Genomic DNA, 5,362 nt, shown 5'->3' on the forward strand with positions numbered 1-5,362 from the left:
ATAAATTATATATACCATGTATATAATGTACTATAAAACATGTATATAATGCACTTATATATCATATATTATTTGCATATATATAAAGTATTTCAGGCTTAAGTCTCACTTAACTTGAAGAGTTAATATTTTGCCTGCCTCTCCCCCTGTTCCATTCTTCTGGAAAATGCCCACTCATACTAGGTGGGTGCTTCTGTAGAGGAATGTGGGCTGCTCATTGCTCAGAGGGATGAATATATGATTCACAACAGTTTATAGTAAATGGTTCAGGTATAGTCATGTGACCACTCAGTGTCCTTCCCTGAATTTTTCAAATAAGAGCTGAGGAAATGTTCTTCTTTCCCCTTTGATCTCAGTATTGCAAGGCTGTGAGCTTGAAACTTCCTGCCATATGGATAAGCTGTCCTAGAGAATAAAGCCCATAAAGACTCAAACAAAAAGAGGATGCAGAGAATAATTTATTCCTGACATTGTTTGTGTCCAGGGTTCTGGTTGTCATTAAGGTCATCTCTACAGAGTCCTTCCCAGTAAACTGAACTGGGAATAATATCTTTTTTAGTTGAAGCTAAAAGAGGATAGTCAAGGTATTCAGGGACCTCCAGAGCTGATACAAATCATACTTCTGGTCTTTTCTTTCTATCATAACATTTGTTCTTTGGGTTTCATCTGCACTAAATTGTAATTGCAATCAAACTTAACTTTTCCTCATCTCTCACACCTCACATCTTAATAATCAGAAAATTCTTCAGCCTCCACAATCAGTCTTTCCTGAGTCAGAGCCTCACCTCTGCCATTTTAATCCAAGCCACTTCCATGTCTCACCTTGTTGAATGAACAAATAATTCTTGATTCCTGACTTTTTTCTAGGTTTGCTCATTCTGTTTCCTCTACCAGGGGGTCACCATCTACTCAGCCAATACTGTCCCCTGTACTATGTAGGGTCCTGATCCCTCCAACCTAAAGTGACTTTTCCCTCATTAAAACTCCTTATCTCTCTTATGTGACTCCTTTCATTTTTGCTTTGCCTATAGTTATTTGGGACCTCTTATAAGATGATAATCACATTGAGAGCAGTTTGAGTCAACACTGTTTATCTACAACCCCTTGTATATACTATGTTCTCAACAAGTATATATTATGCTAAGTTATTAAAAATTAACCTAGTATTTTTTTGCCATTTAAGAAAACTGTATTTGACTGGGGGAAATATTAAGCAATATAGGTTATGATATACTCTACTACTACTTACAAAGTGACTTTTGATAAATTTTAAGATTAGTAACAATGGGTGGTGAAAAGATGAGACTTTACGCCTCTTGGTATCCTTTGTTTCCATTATTTTATGTTCCCTTTTCCACTCTAAACTGTTTAAGACTGAGAAAATTGATCTGCAGACCGGGAGACCGGAGCGCTGTGCCTGGTGAGAGGATGGTCGTCCGCGTGTTCACCGCCTCCTCCTTGGGCTTCGTGGCGATAAAGAAGAAGCAGCAGGATGTGGTTAGATTTCTGGAAGCCAACAAGATAAAGTCTGAGGAGGTGGACAGCACAATGTCAGAAGAGCAGAGGCAGTGGATGTACAAAAACATCCCCCCGGAGAAGGAGCCTGTTCAGGGCAACCCTCTGCCACCTCAGATATTTAATGGTGACCGATACTGTGCAGGTTATGACAGTTTCTTTGAATCCAAGGAAAGCAACACAGTCTTTTCATTCTTAGTCCTGAAATCACAGTTGGCATCAAAGGAAGAACCTTAGCGAAGACAAGTGAAAGAGGACGGAGATGCATTTTGGAGCACCCCTGGTACTCAGCACACACCTGCTTACCTAATGCATCACTGTGGCAGAAGCCACATGCATTATCAGTAACTTTGCTTGCCATGGAAAAGGTGTTTGGGGAAGACGTGGGTCTAATGGGATTGCATGAGTGCTTTAAACCAAATCAGGACCATGGTGGGTTTTTTTCTTGTTTTCAGAATTGCCTGCAGTTGCCTCACTCACCCGGAGGAGGTACAGTCACCTGTTAACAGGTGTGCTTCCTGAATAACTGAGTGATAAGCGGGTGGCACCATCAGAGAGAAAGTACTGGATCTGTCCTGGGTTGTAGTTGTTGCCAGGATTGCTGAGACCTGCTTCTCTTCAGGCTGCCAAGGTGGTATCCTTGAAATTAGTCTGCCAGGTTATTAGAATATTTTGATCAGAAAGGAAAAAAAGCGATGTTGGTTGACAAAGGGCTAAAGATCTTTGCTGAAGATTCACGAACATCACTATTCCAGTGCTTGTCATAACTGAAGAAAAAGTTAGACGTTCTAGCCTCCTTTTGGTAATGGAAATTCTTACCCCCATAAATCCTCCAAGCCTCTACAGATGTTTCCAGAAATCACTGTTGCAGCAGTGTGTCATCAGGACCGAGTGACAGGGATGAAAAGAATTGCTCTTTTATAAAACACATGCTTCTTTATCACTTACAAAGGAGAAGTTTCACCTAATGTGTAAGATTGCTTAAAAGATATATTTAAAGAGGTGCACTGACAATTAATTTATAGAGACATAATCTGACTCGTCCCTGAAAGCATTTCAGCTTTAGCAACTTTAGCAACTTATTTATGTGTAAGTGCACATATATTTTTAAACGCAGCTCCCCTAACTAATAGCTGCTTATATATTTTGTGAAGGGATCATATTTTTCGAGAAAGGAAGATCTCGGTTAAATATATTTTGTGAACCCTTGATGAGGCAAATTAAAAGATACTAATATTGCTGCACAATTTAATTTTTTTCCTGTGTTACTTTTCATTGGTCCTCTGACTCTGCCAGCTCATATCTCTGGCCAATGCACAGTCCTGGATTTTCAGAGTAACGTAGATATGTGTTTTCATTCCATATATGAACACCAGTGATATTTCAGAACAGAGTACATACCAGAAAGGGGCTGTCAGAGACTCACTCTGAATTGTACTTGGCATGTGAAATCTCTCCTTCCTTTGGAGTGGTTGCTGATAAACACTGAACCTGTCGACTTCATTAGGGCAAAGGCTCCTTTTCTGCATCCTTGTCCCTGCTCACATTTTTAGAGTTTCTAGTTGCCAAACTTGGGAATAGTCTTGAATAGAATAAATTCAGAGGGTTGCCTAAGATATTCTGCTATTCCCAGCATCCTGATGGTGAACCTGCCCTTTAGATTCTGAGCAGGAAGTTTGTAAGAAATGGAAAGAACAGAAGAATTTAGGCCCTGTCACCTGTGTTCTATCTCCCTCCTATTCTAAAGAACTTGTTGAATGCTAAAGCTGACATCCCAGCCTGAGATTTGCATCTCAGGACTACAGCCAGAAGAAAAGCATGCCACTGATTCCTATGTGACTGGAACAGATACATAATCCACAATTTTCTCTCCCAGGAAAGCTGCTGTAAAATCATGGCTATGACTGCTTAGTTGGCATTAAATACGATCCAGGTCAAATTCCACTTGATAAATCCCAGGGACTATCCAGGAAATTTTTTTTGAACTGGATATTGTGTTAAAGTCTAAGAAGACTTAGAATTTCTTAAGATACAGCAATTTTTAAAAAGTTAATGTTGCAACGGTCTAACTTACACTTTGTCTACTCTTGCCAGTGAGTACCAAGAAGCAACTTGGTAAGATTGAGTCTTGGGGTTGTAGGATCAATACAATACTTGCTAGACCAAGAAAGCTACTCAGAATTGTTTGTCTCAAAACTTCTGAATTACTCTGGTTGTAGTAGGCCCAGTATGGTTGTCCTAAACAGACTAGATGAATAGGAGTGCTAAATTATTTACCACAGTTACAGATCATCTACCACACCCCACATTTTCTTTCTTTTTTTTTTTTGGAGCAGCAAAGAAATAGGAGAGACCAGCTTCAACTGGTATTGTACTTGTTATGAGCGAGCTAGAAGCACATTGTGTGGCATTTCCCTCAGTACCCAGGCTCTGCAGAGTCCTAAGGTATTGCCCTCTGGGACCACACCATGTTCAGAGAATACTGTGTCCTTACTTGTGTTTTACCAGCTGAATTCCAAACATGTAATGGTTTTCTTCATCCCTTCTTTAACTAGCTACCTTTAGATCTGGAGAAACACAGTCTTAAAAATCTAGGAAAGAAGTGGATGGGAATTGCAGACATAGATGTAATATCAAGAGCATTTTAAGAAAGAATTTTTATTTCCTATAGTAGGCTTGTTGGGGCAAAGAAAATGTGCTGCTAAAAATCAAATTATGCCATTTTAAAATGAGATAAAATACAGAGTGCCATCCTGCTGGGTATATGCAGACCAGAAGAAAATTTAGCTGGGGAAGTACTTGTTTTTCCAGATTCTGGTATTCTATTAAAATCAAAGAGGAGAAAAGGAAGATTTTTTTTTTCTCTCAGGCTCTAATATATTTTAGATTTGTTTCTGTTTTATAGATTTATTCAACACTCCCACATAGATGTTTTTATATTACATGAATTTAATAGTGAACTTAACTTACTTTTGTCCTCTGTTGTTGAAAGGTACCAAAGCCTCTTTCTGGTTTGTTTTGTTTTGTTTTTTAATTTGATTTTGCTGTATAGGGTTTTGCTTTTTCTAGAAATGCTTTTCATGTAACATCTTTTCTAAAGTGTCAGAGCCCATTTTGATCTGCAAAATTATTGTTTTTAGATTTCGGTTTGTATGCATTTGTCTCTAAAGGCATTGGTGAAATCTCAGATTGTATATTCAGCATTAAAGAGGAATAAATTCCAGGAAAAAAAAAAAGACTGAGAAAATTGAGCAACAATGAAGGAAAAGAATGTGGAAATGTGGCATTTCAGAAAGCAACATGGATATGCCATTATTCTTGGACTGCAATATTTTGTTCCATGGAAAAATATCCTGACCTCAGTTCAAGATAGCCTTCGTGAACAGAACCACATCAGTTGATACCTCCATATAATTGTTGGCTTAGCAGCTACCGTCCTTGCTTTATAAATATTGTCTCATTTTCGAAACTTATTTGCTTAAATAAAAGCTGCTGCTATGAGGCTTATAGGTTAATTATGCCTATTCACAAAATAATGTTTTAAATTTGTTGCTAAAAATTTCTGGATCTAGTAGCAAAATTATTGTAACATAAAAAATGCTATTTACCATTTGTAGTTAAGAGCTGATAGAGACCTGATTCACTGTGGGACGGACCACACAAGGGTGTGAATACCAGGAGGCAAGGGTGATTGGGAGTCATCTTAGAGGCGGCTGTCGCACTATATTATGCAAATTTGAGAAACAATACTGTTTGTGAATAGTTTTGGGACTCTTCAGGGCCCCTAGTATTCTCCATGGCCCCTGAATACCCTGAAGACAATGAAGAACAATTTGTCATTCTTGTG

At 38.5% G+C, this 5,362-nt stretch overlaps 1 pseudogene across 1 annotated transcript; it reads left to right on the forward strand.

The window, feature by feature from the left end:
- Positions 1-1,422: 1,422 nt before the first annotated feature.
- On the forward strand, positions 1,423-4,743 carry LOC114886062 (annotated as a pseudogene). The gene has a single exon (XR_003791234.1). The product of XR_003791234.1 is annotated as an SH3 domain-binding glutamic acid-rich-like protein 2 pseudogene (transcript).
- The last annotated feature ends 619 nt before the right edge of the window (positions 4,744-5,362 follow it).

Source organism: Monodon monoceros, unplaced genomic scaffold (assembly GCF_005190385.1).
Source record: "Monodon monoceros isolate NGI ecotype Baffin Bay Population unplaced genomic scaffold, NGI_Narwhal_1 Super_Scaffold_6, whole genome shotgun sequence".
Lineage (NCBI taxonomy): Eukaryota > Metazoa > Chordata > Mammalia > Artiodactyla > Monodontidae > Monodon > Monodon monoceros.